The sequence below is a fragment of the Vanessa atalanta genome, chromosome 1 (genome assembly GCF_905147765.1).
Source record: "Vanessa atalanta chromosome 1, ilVanAtal1.2, whole genome shotgun sequence".
Lineage (NCBI taxonomy): Eukaryota > Metazoa > Arthropoda > Insecta > Lepidoptera > Nymphalidae > Vanessa > Vanessa atalanta.
The window spans coordinates 12,744,982-12,763,904 of record NC_061871.1 but is presented as its reverse complement, the minus strand read 5'-3'; the positions used below and the strand labels follow the sequence as shown (position 1 = coordinate 12,763,904).

Sequence of the window (18,923 nt, the reverse complement as noted above, 5' to 3'; positions counted from 1 at the left end):
CACACAAACGCGCGAAAACGCATCAATGACAATTCGCATTATTCGTTTGTCTGTACGTACTCTTCATATACTTAGATATTGTTCGGTAGAGGGTATTCAGTGCATGTATGCTACTCAACCATACAGTGTTTCAAAACCCATAAACAATTATATCAGCACTTTGCTTTATCACGGATCTTTTTATGCAAATTTTGAAAAAATGTATATATGTGTGTGTGTGTATGAATAATTAACACTATTTCACACACATGTGATAATTATTAATAAATATTATATATGTAAACGTTCAATATTGTATGGATGAATGAACTCTATGTTAACATTCTTTGATTTCATACAGGATAAATACATTTAATTGTATATGATAATGACATGTTTGTTAAAATACCGTTATATTATAATATATTTCGAGAGATTGTTAGCTGTTGAAATATTGTGAACGGTTATTCGATTTACAATAAAACACATAAAATTTCGAGTATCCTTCATTTAGGTTAGAGTTTTTATAAATTAATAGAAATCAATTTGTTAGATTTTGTTCTACAGAAAAATAATGCCTTAAATTGTAAGCTGTATGTTACGGTGACATAAATACATATTTGATGAGATAAAATAATTACCGGTTCTCTTGAGTATAATATATCTACTATATTCAAAGCCGATAGTGATTCAACAACTTGTAAATACAATTTAGACGTACATATGTAGGTACTAAATATTAGTAACGACATTAAAACGATAACTTTGTAATTATATATTTATATAGGTAATATTTTCATCGTTAAAGTTAACGTTATATTTTAAATTATATATCTTAATAAGAAAGTACAATACGTGTACTTATTATACATTAAATTAGTAGTTATATTATGCATGTAAATTTACTTTTATATTATCTAATAAACTGCGCAAAGCCTGGACTCGAAGTAGCTCTTGAGACGTTACATAATAAACTGACTATTATAATGTAATTAAAACAGTATTAAAATGTAGGCTTAACAAATGCTTTCTAACATTAAAAAAAAGGTTTTATTCTGTCAATAATATTAATTACAATTAAAAAGTTAGGGATAAAATTGATGAAAGTCTAGCGTACAAAATATATATATGCGGTTATGTTAATTTAAAGCCTTAATGAATGAGTAATTTTACTCAATTAATATAAAATTTGTTTAAAATTATATATTTTTTTTTTTATATGGAATACCAGCATAGCTATAAACGACCGTCTCGGTAGACTAGACTTGCTATTGTGTGAATAGAACCTCAATCTGTTAAGCGTTTTCGAGTTACACGACTTCGGACAGACGCACCAAGGATTATACAATGTTGATATTTCCAACAAATTCATTCTCATTTTTTTTAGCATTTTTTTTAGACATTTACGGGCTGCTAGCCCGTAAATGTCCCACTGCTGGGATAAAGGCCTCCTCTCCCTTTGAGGAGAAGGTTTGGAGCATGTTCCACCACGCTGCTCCAATGCGGATTGGCGGAATACACATGTGGCAGAATTTCGTTGAAATTAGACACATGCAGGTTTCCTCACGATGTTTTCCTTCACCGCCGAGCACGAGATGAATTATAAACACAAATTAAGCACATGAAATTTCAGTGGTGCCTGCCTGGGTTTGAACCCGAAATCATCGGTTAAGATGCACGCGTTCTAACCACTGGGCCACCTCGGCTTTTAATTCATTCTCATTACATTTATTTTCCCGTAGATCCTCTCTACTATTATCCAGACCACACGCCCACACACACATATCTTTGTCGAATTTCGTTTCAATTTCTGTGCAGTCCTTTATTTAGTTGTTATAAAGTAATACATTACCAGCTGTAGAGTTAGGTTCGCTCGCGTTTTAGGGCCTAAAAAGCCTATGTCTCTCCGTGGGTATCAAGCTTTCCTCATACTAAATTTTATATATTTTTTTAAATACAGTTCAGTGGTGAAAAAAAGGCCGCGAAAGGCCGTGAAAGGCCAACAGACACTTTTGCATTTATAATATTTGTATAGATTTCACAAATTGTTATTTTACTTAACAATATAAAATTTATAATATCAAAACAAATAATTGTTGTAATATTGAACATTATCTGTGATAGTAATGCTAGTCCAAATATAGACTTCAATCTTTATATAACAGAAACATCATTAGTGATCGCTCGAATGCCTGAACTAGTTTCTACCAAAGAGGTTATAGGTTGTTTCCGTGAATTAGAAACGATGAAGTGTCTACGACTCTTATTGCGCCAATAACCGATTATATTGATAGATGATATCGATTAATGCTCCAATGAAAATTCTTTAGAGCCAGAACATTTTTTTTAAACTATCAGTTAGACGATACAAAAAATAGATGTATTTCTTTGTAAGACATATTTACATAGAACATCACAGCAATATTTTTTCTATTGCATTACAAAAAACTAAATAAAATCATTTAAAAAAAAATGTGCTAAAGACGTGTATATACAAATGATAGCATTACTTCGGAGAATTGGACTTGTTTTGACGTCAAATACAAATAAATGTCAGTTCAATTCCTCACTAAATTAGACACAGAATATTTAAGTCCTATAGTAGACGTACAATACCAGGATCGTTAGTGTTAAGCGTTAGTTCTTATCCCAAAATAAATAAAGAATCTCATCCTATTTATCTTGTAATATATTTAAGAAATACTCATTAGTGCTTCACAATTTTCATGCCGCAATAACTTTGTACTCATACGAAAAGCCTTTAACGCAAAGGAATTTTAAAGTTATTCGTATTTCTTTGCAATATGTCCAATTTATTACAAACTGTAAACATTTTGATTCGTTATTCAATTTAATTCTATTCGTAATTCGAACGGTCAGCTTTTAAAATATACAGAACCAAGATTTTTATACACTACAGTTCTCATGTAACTGGGGACAAATTCTACTAACTATATTTCTCTATTCTCTAATATATCTAATGTATAGTAGTTACGATACGACTATACAATGTTCCCGATTATATTCCGATTCAACTTCGAATGAACCACAACAGGGGCCTAACTCTACGAATACATACGTATTCATAAATCTGTCAGCTGTCAAGTTATACTCTTGATATAATTCATAAAAAATCCAACTTATCTTTATAATATAAATGTGGAATATTTTTACAGAACTGTTTGCAATTTAGATTCACCGCCGATCACGAGCATTGCAGTTCCGTTTTAAAATATTACCAATTTATTTACGTGATGCGTGTAAAGACTCGGTTGTTGTATTTACTATTGCAGCGTCAATATCGACATTTATATTTACAATGATTGCTCTTTGAAAATAATGAACGGTTTTGTTGCAATCATATTTTATCATATATTAAGAGACTAAATTTTAGATTCAAAGATTTATGTAATAAAAATTACGCAATTTTATAATTGGCTAAAAAAATACTTTCGCATATGAATTAATAATATAATTGCATTATAATGCTAGCGTATTGCAAAAGAATTAATGCTAAACACGACCGTTGGTAAAAGTATTATACGACTATTTTTTTATGCGTAAGGGGTTTTTTTTGATTTTAACCCATTATCACGACAAACTTGCAATTCGCACAGGTCAAAATGGAATGGTAAAATAAAATGCAAGTATTTTTTAGTTCTTCTAGATTTATATGTATTATGATATGTTTGTTTTCTCTTGGAATGATAAAATAAAGACACAATTCCGTGTGTTTTTCCGGTGAACTAAAAACATTTACTTATTTATATTTTACAATGAATACTTCTTATAATATTCAACAAATTGCATTGTGCTAATAAAATATTTACTCGTCTGTGAATTAAAAAAACAACATTGAAAGACTTTACATACCCAATAATTATATTTTAAATATTAATTATATTCGAGAACTAATGCGTTTATATATGTAATGTATTTTTGTTTGTTTTTTTTTCATTCGCGATAACCTCAAACTTAGCATTTAAAGTCGATGATAAGTTGTCAAAACTTTAATTTTTTATCGAAAATGTTATATTTTTCTTTTTTACTCAGACACTATTGACATACTTAAATTAATTAGTCAACGAAACAACTTAATTTGAAAACAAATAAATTCCTTCTAGTATTGTGATAAAGTTTAGAAAATATAAGAAACTAATTTTAAAAAAATCTAAAAAAGAAATAACCGGTGAATAAAGAAATAAATGTAACTATTAGTAACCATGACATATGCATTTGTTATATCTACACGTAATGCAATTTATTGCGAACGTTTAAATCGACTTTACGCTTATTTAAGTGTTTATAATTCCACTATGATTTATTTTAATAAGGATCGATAGTGACACGTAATCGGACCGTCATTTTTTTCCCATACTTTCAAGCATTTTTGTCTAAATATAACTGTTTGTAGCATTTGTGTGACAAATTTTGCATACACTTTTTTGTGGCGTTGGCAATACATTACTTGAATCAAATTAAAACAATAAAATAAACAAAAGTTACCAACTAGTAACATAAGTGTCATTGTAGAATACAGATGACAATTCAAGAGAATTTGTCAATTGCAGTCGTTGAGAAAATAGCAATTGTTTTTTAACTATTTGAATGAATTATTTACGTAAGAGAAAATAGTAACCTACTTTATTGTATTAAGCTAGATGAAATTAAAAAAAAAAACTAAACATTGGTGGTTGGCGTGGCAAAAACGACGGATGTATCTGAACGTCTTCAATCTTATCTCATTTATATGGGATCCTTTAGCGTGTAAGCTGCATCTTAATCATTCGGCAGACTTAGTCTTTATTACTTCCATACAATCCAATTGGTTCAGGCGATTACGTGTTTAATTGATGGATGACTTGGATAAAAAATATCTTAGCTATTTTGGTGGAAATCAAGCCTGACTTAATCGAAGGTGCAGGGGTTCAAAAACCCGGCACCACGTGTTGGCGCCACGCCGTCAAGTCTTAGGTCATCGGTAAGGCGTCCTGGAAAGTTTCTTATAAAGGTTTTTAGAGGAGAGGAGATCGCCAAAAGACTGCACCCGCTTGTCTTCCCCAAGACGAGTTTGGTTGAAATTAATACTACTTTGTAATACCAAAACCACATAAATCCTTATCTGGTTATGATTATACGCAGGGGAACGATTTACGAGCTGTTACTTTACTACCATCTGTCAATTATATGGTGATTAGTGCGATCACAGCGCGATTGTGTTACTGCATCATAAATAATATAAAAACTCTTGTCGTGGATAGTTAATGCTATTTTAATCTGTATGAGCTATTCAAAAATACTTTTTCGTTGAAATTATTTGGAAAAGACAGATTGTTCATGATGCTCTATTTTCTTCATGTGTTTAGAAGTCTTTCGCAAAATATTTATTATGTAGGGTTTACACCGTGAAATGTACGTTGGCATTAATTATTATGAGTAAACAATAAAAACTATTTCATACAGTTAATTAGAATAATAAAGGCTTTAGTAATAGTCATTGTGTTTGGTTCGGTTTTATAATATAGATGAAGGGATTATATTCAGTTTCTTTTTTTTTTATTTCAAATAAATATGAAATCAAAAAAGAGGTTAATTTTCTATATAATTTTTTTTGTCAAAATAAAAGAAACAACCAGCCTCGACATTATTAATCAAAAATCTTGGAATTATATAGCTACTTTTCGTACAATTAACAGAAAATTTATAACCAAATAAAGATTTTTTTTAATGCTATGTATGAATATTTTTTTTTTTTTTTGGTTAAAGAGTTATACAATTTAGCACCTTCATACGTAATGCACTTTTTACCGTATTTAGTACGCGGCTTAAATAAGCTAATGTCGTTTGCTGATCGTAATGTCATTTTTTGCTCTTCGTGTTTTTTAGTAAATTTTATTTGAGTGTGTATTTCGTTATTTAATATTTTTCGTATTAGTACGCAATTAAAATATATATATGATTGGTGGATGCTCATGATTTGGGTTTCCTTATAGATTTTTTGCGTTGGTGTTAAATAGTTATAATGAAATAATAGTTTTATTAATTTATTCTGAGTTATTTGTAGACTTCCTAAATTAGTTTTAGCAGCTGTTCCCCATATTTGTATTTAATAGTCTATGTGAGGTTTGATAAGAGAATTGTAAATAATATAACGCACTTGTCGTGGTAAGCAACGCACAATGCCTCGCAAAAAACCCATCAAAGAAATAAGTTTAACTTTTATTTTATTTATGTGGGGTTTCCATGTCATCCCGGTATCCAAAATTAATCCCAAATATTTTTCTTCATATACTCTATTAATTTGTTGATTATTTATCACTAATGATAATGATTGAGGTACTTTTTTATTTTTAGCGGCAAATTTTTAATAATATCTAATATTTTACATAATCATCTGTGATCGAATCAAACGAACTAAACCAATTACTATAATTATTTGTAATTTTCTCATGTTGTTTCATAATTTGAATAAAATTTCAAAAAGAGGATTATGCAAAGCTGAACGATTGTCTCGGTTAAGAGAAATCTCTTCAGAATCGAGGTCGGTATCGTGCAATTGTATAGGCACATCAACATCGGTCTCTCGCTCTGATTGACAACTGCCGTGACGTATCGACGTATTGATGGGCCACTTCACGTGACCGCATCGAATGGAATTAAGGCAAAGCCTGCGGGAATATGGAACGAAGTCTCTTTAAGGGTTACGACACACGATCGAGGAATCGAAACAAGTGGAGTATTACTATAATAAAAAAATATAATTAATTGTGAAATTAACTATATAAAAGATTGTAATAAATTTTGACATACAAGTAGCGTTGACCCTTAAGAAACACTCTTTTTGTTTTTCCATGCCAAACATAATGATAAAAAAAATTTGATTGGCTCAATGGAGTTACTGTGGTCATCTAATACCGTGATTTTGTCATCGAAAATATTTTTAACTTAGGTAGGACTTATACATGCTCGTCTCAAAGGGACACATCATTCATATTACCGTGAACGGTGAGTGAGCCAGTGTAATTGCAGACTCCAGGGACGGTACTATATCTTTGATCCCATGGTTGGCGGCGCGTTGTGTGTAACGATTTATACTTCTAGCAGTTCCAGTACTTATAGATACATTTGACCAATTACCATAAGGTGGCATTTGATCATTAGAATACCAAAAATTAAATAGAAATTTGCAAAATTAATAATCTTAATATTAAATAATGTTAATTTATTTCATACCTTTAATGATTACGTATGTAAAAACGTAATTACGGCCATCCTATATAATTAATCGGCGTTTTTTCGCATTTCGTTGCGGTATACAATCGTCATGGCCTTTTGTCGTTTAGTCACGCGGTATGATCACAGAACGCGGTTCTGTGACGTCGCACTTTGACAATTAGATCCGGAACACTCTTGCGCGCCGCTAACCGAATCCAACTTTTCCGCAGTGTTAAATGTTGTTTGTTTACAAAAACATACTAATATATAAAGAGGTATTGTTGGGTTGTTTATTTCTCATTAAAGTTACAACTATTGTGTATTTGAACAACACTTTATTACAATTGGAGAGAACATTATCGGATCAGACGATGTTTGTTGTTTGATGATCGTTTGTTTTTCCGGCCGTGGTCGTGGTTCACTTTTTTGTTTTTAGTTTCAGAACGAACGTTCGTTTTTTAGTATGTGAATATGTTGTATATTTTTTATATATTGTTTAATATATGTATAATTAGGTATATGACGCAGTATGAGAGAAAATGTTCGGTATGGTCTAACTTCGCCAAAACTATTGCAGATTTATTTATATACGAAAACTTTGTAAGATATGCATAGTTCTTTAAATAAAACTCCTATCATAACTGAGGGACATTCCTTTTCGGGGACATTGCACCATTATATAACCACCAGATAGATAAGCATTTTATTTTCATTACCTAATGTTTTTTTTCATTTTTCATGTTTTATTATAGTTTTTTATTATCTTTCTTTTCATCATTTTAGGTATATTGTTTTTTTTTTAATGATTGTATGTTGTTTTTTTTTCTCTTTTAAGAATTGTTAAGATTACTTTAATTTTTCTTATGCTTTTTTGTCTATTACTTTAATTTGTATACGTGTACATGTTCCCGAATAAAACTTATTCTATTCTATTCTAAATTGTCTTCGGAAATTTCTTCTTCCTTAGTTTTTGGACACCATTCATAAAATACAAATAATATTACTCATAAAATATAAATAACTTATAAAGATTAACACATAAGACTGCATAAGTCTGTATCCCAAAGACCTCCTTTTTAACCGTACAAAGCCGGGATCGCTTGCTAGTTTAAAAATAAAATAGAATTATATTTCCGTAAATTTCTTGATCTCTTACAATTGCTAACAAAGAAAACAATCATTTGAGATTTGTTTTCGCTTACGCGTTTATTATATTCTTCAAATACGTACAAAAAAGTATTTTCTTATAATTAATAGAAGTATAAGACGTATGTGATATTTGATATTAAAACTTATTACACCTCACACTGCGTATATTTTATTTGACATTATTAGTTATTGGCTTTTTTTGATATGACCTTTTATGGAACTGTTTTTAAAGTGATTCAATGAACAATGATGTGAACGTGTTAGAAAATTATCATGTGAAAAATTCGATACAATACTTGGTTTGTTCAATTCAAAACTTAGGTTAATGAGAACAAGATCTATGAAAAAAAAAACATAATGATCATTGAAATGTAACGGCTCATTCGAGACTAATCGCACACATGACCACAGCCGTGCGCGTGCGCCGGTATCAATGTACTATCGTCTATGGTTATTGACTATTGAGTTACCGATTGCATTCTATATATTTCAAAGCTATTTTACAGTTGGAATTTTTAATTAATCGAAACGGGACAGGTGAAAGAAACTGTATATGATTTTGATAATTGTTACAATTCGTTGTCGCTTGTAAATTTCATTCGCTTGGATATCTAGAAGGAAATATAGTATTTATAATATATAAGCGTTTATAATTTAAATAATAAATAATTGGAATAAACTCCAAGTCATCAAAAGACACAGAGAAGCCCTTTGTCCAGTGGCGGGAACACGCTATTACGCATTTCAGTCTCCCGGGCTTTAGACGCGATTATACTTTGTTTTTCGTGTGTCACATGGTCACAGACTGACTATTTTTAAATCAAATATAACCTTAATATACCTAATCCAGTCTTATAAGATCTTACCGGCACATTTGAATCTTTCCAAAAAAGTTATTTTAACAATTAGAATAGGTTTTATATTAATTAAAAAATATAATAATTGTAACTACTAATATTATTTACAACTAGTTGTCGACCGCGGCTTTGCCAGGAAGGAGGTCCTTCCTTCGAGTTCAAGCAAGCTTCAAATTCAATTTTATCAAATTAAGACATGAAAGAGCAACAGACAGAATTACTATATATTAATTAAATTTTGCAAAAAAATAAACAAACATTAAAACGACGCTTATCTACACAACGCTTTTATTTAATATTTAACACATAATCAATCAAGCGATCACATGTACAGTATATACATATATATATATATACATATATTAAATTATGTAAGTGTATATTATATCTCAGTCTATTGCCCCATGCACTTATGAATATTTATAAAATGATTTACAGATAGAAACTAAGTTGTAAACGTATCAATTATAAGATACGTACAAGTATACTCATTAATAAATTAAATATTTAGTGGCATTGCACTTCGCGGTGTCTATAAGTATAACGGCAAATATATCTTAACGCAGTACGCGCCACGAAATGTGCACCATAACGACTTATTTACATTATATTATACCAAATAACTTTGTTTTATTATGCAGTAGCTCTTATCGTGTTGGTAGGTTTTTAATTGTTATTATTTCTATCACTAGAAATTCAAATAAGCGCAATAAAAAAGTTAGATTTGTATAAATTAATAAATATCCTACTGGTGAGCTAAGACATATCCTCTTTAAGTGAATTTGAAGCTTATTCCAACACGCTGTATGTAGGTTGATATTTGGCAGATTTAATCCGATAAGTGCAGGTTTGCTCTTGTTTTTTGAACTTGATATGTATTATAATCCCGTGGAAATTCAGTGGTGCTGGATTGGGTTAGAACGCGCAATCTTAAGTTAAGATTAACCTGACATCTAAGTGGTTGGTCTCGGCTTAGTGCAAAACAAAGTACAGCACATTAAGTGATAACAACTTTGATTACTTAGTTGTTAGTGAATGGTTATATTCTTTGCAACAGTAACGCCAAATGAGGACCTGCGACTAGCTATATTTTTAGGTATTTCATATAAAATTGTTTGTTTTAAAAAATATTTCTTGCCACCGAGAACCTCCCCCTAGATATATAGATACCCTAGATATATAGATAACTAGGCGCAGCCAATCATTATTACGATTTATTTAGGATATCAAGTAACTATCGATAACATTAATACGGACAGATTTTGATTGAATCTTAAGGGTTGAAACAGAAAAACACCGCAAGGGAAATATTATTTATGTCTATATTAGAAGTAAAATGTTATACTTATTCTATAAACAAGACTTTAACCATTTCAAAAAGTATTTGTATAATTTTCATCTATTTAGAGTAATTTTAATCTAGGTATTAATTTTACGAGGCAAAATAAGGTATCACGATCGCTTTGAAATTTAAACAAAAATATTTACTTTCTCAATTTTGTTTCTTAAACGCACATTATAATATATATATTCTAATTTCTAATAAACTGGGTTTTTTACAATCGCATCCATATCATATCAACTTAATTTTCGAACATTAAAATAAATATTTTATTATATTTTGTGTTTTTTTTTTATTATTTAATGATACCTAGGATAAAGTTATGAAGGATAAGACAATAAAATCTTCAATCCAAATGTCTATAATATTATTTTAAGAAATCAATTTATTATGAATATAAATATAATAACAATGAATAACTAATAAATACAATAAATATAAAAAAAAACGATTATCCTTATTTAACGATGACGCGAGAAAAACAATTAAAAATATTAAATCGAATAAACTATATAAAACCAGCACTCACCGATGACAAAATGTATAGTTTTTCGGCTTCCAACGGTTATATTACTTATTATCCCAATAAATAAAAACACCATTCACTATTAACAAGCAAATATTGCATTTACGAACTCCGCATATTCGCTCAGTGCACAGAGCGAGCGCGCGACAGAACGATCACAGACATGTGAAATCAGCTGTGGCTGCGGCTAACGGAACGTCACACCGCCCCCCTTCCCCTCCACACGAGCCGGCCTGCCGCATAGCAGATAAGATAATTCTATTTTATTTACGGATAAACCTGTAATACAAAACACCAATATGCAATTCGTGGGAAATAGCCGCTTTAGAAAAATTTATGTTAAATATTCATATAGACTGTGAGGCATAATTATAACTTACTCAACGAGCCGACGATGAAACACAATCGTGACTTTGTTTTGAAATCGTAAATAATGTTACGAGAGAAGAAAATGTTCATATATGTATATCGATTGCATATCTCTCATTTCATAGCCATGATCGTATTTTATCAATTTATCAACGGTGACTGGATTTACCAAGATATTTTGGTAAAGTTATTTTTATTAGATTAATATGATACTTAATTTTACATGGTTTACAGTAAAAAGCTAAAATAAACTAGTGTAAATTTCAAGTCGATCTGAATCGAAAATTGAATTGAACCCATGATTCAAATACGGTCGGGATTTTATTACTTTTTTTTTTTTGTTGTAAAAGTATGTCTTTCAACAGCCAATGGATATTGAATTACTATTTATATTTTAATATATTATTTTATGTAATTAGAAACAGAGCAAACTAGGTATATTTACATTTGTCAACACTATTTAATATGTATTCACTATTTAGGCGCAAAAATTGCAAACGTCACGTAAGAATGAGAAGGCACGTAGCAGATAGATCAGAATCAATCTTACTTACATGATAATATATGAAATAATTCACCACAACAATACAAGTCTCAAACGACGCGATTAATGAAAATAATTAAAATCGTAGTTCAATCTAGTTGTTTAATAAAGCCACATTGTCTCTTAGAAACTTATTTAATGATGCAATATCAATAGCCAATCATCATAACGCTGGTCATAGGGGTCGTCTTCGTTTCATTGATTACGTAATTGAACCCTTGAAGGGTCGCCATATTCGTAATGAACTACTTGGTAGTTTCTTCCACTGTTACTTTTATTTCTTAAGTACTTTTTGAATGGAAGGTAAGGTCAGGCGAATGTTTGCACGAAAATTGTGGTCATAGGTACTTTATTTTGTTGTATCATATCATATGTAGCAGAATGAGACATGTTTTTCTTCGCGTGTGATTTGAATCCACGTTTTTTGTTAAAGATTCACGTATTGCAAATATGAATATTTTGGCTCTTGACCGGAAAAAACGAAGTCCGTTTCTATACATTTTCGATGCAACAGTTTTTTTTTTAATATGAATATATTATTTATCTTATAAAATATCTTGTGACTAATAGGATAGTAAAGTAAAAGTAGACAAAACCAAAGCCACCATTTCTGTGTCACGCGCAAAAAAGGCAAACAGCGTGACTCATCCGTCCGACTCCTTAAGTGGTTTAAGGGAACTTAGTAATAAAAACTTTAATGTGTTGCGAATAAAACGCACTTAAATTTATCAGCCGTTACAGAAATAAACATTATTATTTTAATAATAACTAGAGGTTGCACAGTGGTAGAAAGTCGTTCAGAATTAATTATTTTCTTTTACATTAAGTCTTTAAATTTCCCACTGCTGGGCTAAAAGGCGGCCTTAGCCTCCTCTCCTTTTGAGGAGTAGGTTTGGAGCATATTCCACCACGCTGCTCTAATGCGGGTTGGTGGATTGGATACACATGTGGCAGAATTTCGTTGAAATTAGACACATGCAAGTTTCCTCACGATGTTTCCCTTCACCGCCGAGTACGAGATGATTCAGTGATTGCTTGAACCCGCAATCATCGGTTAAGATGCACGCGTTCTAATCACTGGGCCACCTCGGCTCTAATTAATGAAAATTTGAGAAAAAATCGTATGTTTGTATTTTTTTTATTGAACAATGAAGCTGAATTATGTCTGAATCTGTTTTGTTTTTGCCTACTATGACTACGTTTTCTGTTACGAATAATATATTAGCAAAAGACAATTCGGCAATATTTTCGTTTCACACACTTTATTATACCATCACTATGATGCTTATCTTTAACAATTCTATAAATCAATGGTCTGTAAATAAAGTTTTCAAGGACTATTGTTATTTTAATTTTCCTTTCATCATACGTGGTCGAGATCGTGGATACGAATTCGTGTATATTTACCGAAAGGTCGAAGTTTAGATACGGGCAAACAATTTTCACATGCCTCAATGTGTTCATGATTTGTGTTTATGATGCAGCTCGTGGTTCGCGGCAAAGGTAAACATCGGTAAGTAATTTATACCCAATTACAATCTATGAAAAATTACAGGCAACATAAATTATAGAAACTGAATTACTATTCCAAGCGTTTCTTGTAATAACTCAGCTATATTTTACAAAAACAGTATTTGATTAATATCTATTTATTTATAACACAACACTTAACTAGTTGCATCCACTTTAATATTACTTGTCGTTCTGATCACAGTTCGCCGACACGACGAAATGCAATTTTTTTGACAAAATCTCGACCAATAATGTCGCGCCAATGCAAAGTACATACTTGATTGAGCAAAATATAGTAATTATCCTTTATACTCTAACTCAAAATCAATTTAAATGATGTAGTTAGAGTTGTAATTATTTCTGTATTTGTAAAGAAATCTATGAATTACCTAAAAATCTCTTTAAAGACTAGAAAGTTAAATATTCAAAGTCTACATTTATAAGCAAAACTACCAATAAAATTGTGAGAGTTACAGTAATAAGTGTTTTTTTATTTTTCAACTATCCATCTAAATATAATTTTATAGGTGAAACGCTTGGGTTTATAACTATAACGAGAAAAAAAAATACGACGGCCTGAACTTCTGATGCCTGAGGCTCGATGACGGATGTTAATATAATACCTTAGTACTATCGAGCTGATTTGATGACGGAGATCGGGAGGGTTCAATGGTTACTATGGTTGGTAATGGTTTTCGATAGTTTGTATATGTCTACACTTATTTGTTTGAGACACAATTACAGTCAGTAAATATTATTAAATAAAAATAAAGCTAGACTATAATATTACACATTTATTAATTAAAAATGAAATAAAAATTGCGTTAGAAAGAAAAAAATCTCCAATGGCTTTTTTATTGTGTCTTATTCTCCTATATTGTAAGCTTCAACTTATTAGTAACGATATGGTCAGTCACCTTGATCTTTACGTGTAACAAACGAACATGACCTTAGACGTCACCTTTAAGTCAAATAAAAGAATGTGAATAGACGTTTAAATAGAAATATGGCTACCGCCATTACTTATTTAATAAACCTTGTTTGTGATAAAAATGATTTTACTTAATTGTATATATTGTATATGTTTTTACAGTAAGATATATATATTTACTTGGTGACAGGGCTTTGTGTAAGCCAGTCTGGGTAGACACCAGCCACTCATTAGATATATAGATACTTAGTATTGTTGAGTTCCGGTTTACATGGTGAGTGAACCAGTAATTACAGACATAGGGGATAGGTATAGTTAAGAAGTTTCTTAGCTCCAAAGGTTGCATTTGCGATGTTAAAAAGATAGAAAGAAAATTTTATTAAGGACACGTCACAATTGAACACAATCTGACAAATAAAAAAATAAAAATAAATAAAGTATTATTGATTATTGATTTAAAAAAAAAAAAACAACAATAAAGAAAAAAAAACACGAATAAAAGATATTTGATAAGGATTGGTTAAGGTGACCCATTTGCCCGTTCACTTATAGAAAAATATTATAGTTTCAGTCCGCTTGTGTCCAACTGTTGGCCATTTCCTAAATGATTAAGAAGATTTGGGGCGTACCTCACAACACTCTTCTAGAACGGGTTGGTGAATATAAATGTGCCAAAATATCATTTAATAAACGCAGATTCTCTCACGATGTTTTCCTTTCAACTATGAAGTGCGTTATAACTATAAATTAAGCTTTTAAAACCACAGTCCATAGTCCAGATTCGAACCCGCGATATTCCAGTAGGCATCCTAATATACTCTTCTACATGGTCATCTCGGTTAAATAGCACGAGGTTCACGTGACAAATGAGTCAGTATTAACTACAACGATTAACTGTTGTTTTTGGTGACCTTTTATATCGCCTTGGTTTTATATCGCTATGAGATTTTACTAATGAATAAATAGCCAATGTCATAGTAACCTTATTTGCTTTAATGATTATAATTTTAAGAGCCGAGATGGCCCAGTGGTTAGAACGCGTGCATCTTATCCGATGATTTCGGGTTCAAACCCAGGCAGGCATTTTGATGTTATGTTCTTTTGAAAATTATCGGCCACGGTCGTATGTATAGGGATTAGCAAACTGCGTAAGAAATTAGAGTGCACTTCTCCAGTTAATATTTAGTTAGGCTCTCGTAATCCAATGGGCCTGCAAGTCCGGCATGACCAGAAAGAGTTCAGGCACAGGACCAACGGTTTCACCTACTTTCTGGGATAGGTTTTAAGCAAAGTTATCTAAAATTATAATATTTATTACCTCAACACGACATTAGAACCCAAAATTGCGGAATCTACTGCCTTATAATCTAACCATTAGACCAACGAGTTTTAGAATAGATTGATATAATCGATCGCGTGTCGCGGTACTTTCAGCAGCCGGTGTTTAATTAACGAAGTCGAAGTGGATTTACTAAATATAGGAACACGTGTAAAGCTACGGTCGCACTGTAAACTCCTAACGCGCGATTTTCATTTTTGCGGCTTCAATCCGCACTGCGTCACATCAAAATTGTATTATTGTATTTGGCAAATTTTTTTCGCGAGTCAGTGTGCGTAAATAATATTATGATTACAGACGTACAGAAATGCGAAAATCAAACCGGGTTATTTTGCGCAATGCAAGCTAGCCCTTATTGTTGCTAGTTGCATAGAGTGACCGGAGTAAAAGTAAAGTTCTTGCGGGTACAACTCTGTATAGATGCAAGTGCATGTATAGATTTGCTTACAATTTTAACATATTATGGTGTGTTTCCACTGAAATAATAGGGAATTGCTGTGCTATGCTTCGAAAAATCGAGAATTTTCTTATGTGAAGATGCAGCCTTACTTACATATAAAATATTAATATAGGTTAAATATATCATATAACTTCTCTACTTCAATGAGTGTTACCACAATTTAATTTAAAAAATAATTAGTGAGATTTAGTCGGAGAGCCCAGTCATGAAGAATCGACACTATTCTTGAAAATAAAAAATGTTTAGCGGTAGTATAGGGAATAAAACAAAACGTACACGTTTCGAAAATAAATGACGTTTTGTAATTTTAGTGTTGTGAATCAAGTGGAGAACTGAAGTGACCCAAAACCAAACAATGCTATTTCTAAAGCTTTGCTCGTGTGGAGAGTATTTTAAATTCACTTATAAATTTGTTTAGACCGGATTGTCATGTCATACCATGACATCCCTCTTAATTGTAATGATTTGATACATCTGCTAGTTTATATGATAGTTAAAAATTTCGGTCAATTCACAGATTCACTGCCTTTTAAGGGACAAAGAGATATAATTGAAAGGCGGGACACAAATGAAAAAGAGAGCGTGAATCGACCTACATGGTTAGATTGTCAAGTTGAATTTAAATTTAGAAGTATTTATATGATCGAAAAAAAAAACGACGACGACACAAAAAGGTTATTCCTGACTGTGAAACCGCAAACGAAGAGATAAACTGTATTTTATTGTATACCACAACAAAATATAAAAAAATAAACACTCGATGGTAAGTAGTCACATTGACGCTGTACGAAAGTGTGTGTTGATGTGTCACCGACATTGGGAACTAAGATTTTGTCACTTGTACCTGTAGTTACATTGGCTCACTCACCCTTCAAACCGGAACACAACAATACAAAGTTTGGTGATTGGGTGGACAACCTACGCAGACGGATAGCAATAGTTAGCAGTAGTTGCACAAAGAGCTACCACTAGACACCGTTGTGCTAACCAGAATGCTAGATAAACTAAAAAATATATTTCAAACATTAATTCGAAAATTTATTAATTTTTGTTTGTAGTACTGTTACATCTGCGTCCTAAAGCAGGATATTATGTTTCACAATATAACTAAGCAGAGGTGGCCAAATCCGTAAGAGGTAGTTTGTTAATAATTTGGTTTGCAATTTTACACACAAACAGCGGTCACATTAGCGTGAGTTTATTGTTAGCGCATTATTGCAGCGCAGTAGTTTCTATTCCCATTGTCAACTGTTAAATACGTGAATGTTTACTACGTTCATAAATACGACTTATGTAACAATTACGGAGTGACATTAACAATTTCAATAGCGTTAACGCAGGTGCAGCAGGAGCGTATAAATTTTGGTATAATTAGTGTTAAATGTCTTTAATCAAGAGTGATCGTTGATAATTGAATGTATAATGACGGAGCGATGGCTTCGCGTGTTGAATGTTTTCTTTCAGAGTCAATAGAGCACGAAGGTGCTTAACATTCGAAGTTCTCATTTCTCTATTGGACAGAATGTTATTTCCTTCACAAATATGTTCATGGGACACAATTAAACGAAATTAACTTTTATTTTTTATTGAACAATGTTGATATTTAATTGTATATTTAATATTATAAATTTATAGTGAATTTTCGAAGTGGCGTTATATTTAAATTTAGCGTATTTTAAATTATAGTTAAATTACTGGTTCCTCTACCTTATACCGTTTTGATTTGAATCAGAAACGGATCTCTATTATTTGTCATGCACGTCTATCCCGATCATCGAAAGCCGTAAGCAAATTTCACAATAATAGCTGTACTTAGTTGCTCTACATAGAAAATGTAGATTAATGCTGAGCAAAATTCTAAATTACCCGTACAGCAAAATAACAAGAGTTTTAACTAGTAACTCCTCATTTGTCGCTGGCTCTCTGTTAAATGTCAGTTATTGTTAGCAGTCTGGTCATGTCTTAGGATAAGTTAAGATTTTGTTTTCATCTTTTTTTGATCGAATTGTATTCGAATCACGTAAAGTTTTATAGAGAAAGAGTAAGGAGAATTCTTATGTTACTTTCACTTGTAAATCTTAGGAGTCTCGGTACAAATGTTATGTACGTCGTATGATTATTAAATCGAAGCGGATGTCGGCTAAGTACGGAGAAAAATTTTACTACTCATGTGTGTGACATTTATTTTATTCCTTCAGTTTGATCAATATTTTCTTCGTACTAAATAACGTTAAATGCTTATCAATAGATATATTGAGATCTTATCTTAGTGTTAGAGTTCAAATTGCTCAAAATGTGTGAAATCGTTCGTTACACTGTCAGATGAGACGTTATGCAGGGTTTGATTTTGTGTCCTTTTTAATTTATTTTGATGTTCTCCCTATAAAATAGTATTACGTTAATTAATATTATTAAAATAGGTTTACGAGTTTAAGTTTTTTTAAATGAGTTGCGTTTTTATTTTTCAACGTAATACATTAACTACCATATTAGTTAACAATTTATCGCTGTTAATTTAAAATATTAAAATTTATAACTATGAATAATATAGTTCGTAATGCTAAAATTTAATATGATTTATACAATTTACATAAAATAATTATTACATTTATTAAACGCCTGCTTAATAATTATAGTATAAACCGTTTAAGCAACTTTATCATTATCGTATTCAGGCGTTGTTCTTGCAATAGCGTTTGC

The 18,923-nt window shown here is 31.2% G+C and overlaps 1 protein-coding gene across 6 annotated transcripts in view; it reads right to left on the bottom strand.

The window, feature by feature from the left end:
- The window catches only part of LOC125073699 (myosin-IIIb-like), a 48,532-nt gene extending 37,289 nt beyond the window's left edge, over window positions 1-11,243 (bottom strand). For 4 of the 6 annotated variants that reach the window (XM_047684882.1, XM_047685107.1, XM_047685189.1 and 1 more), the window contains exon 1: window positions 11,072-11,242. The gene's annotated coding sequence lies outside the window, so the exon portion shown is untranslated. Of the gene's footprint in view, window positions 1-11,071 lie in introns of all 6 variants that reach the window. The other 2 variants (XM_047684714.1, XM_047684950.1) reach the window with 1 other exon arrangement.
- Window positions 11,244-18,923: the final 7,680 nt, after the last annotated feature.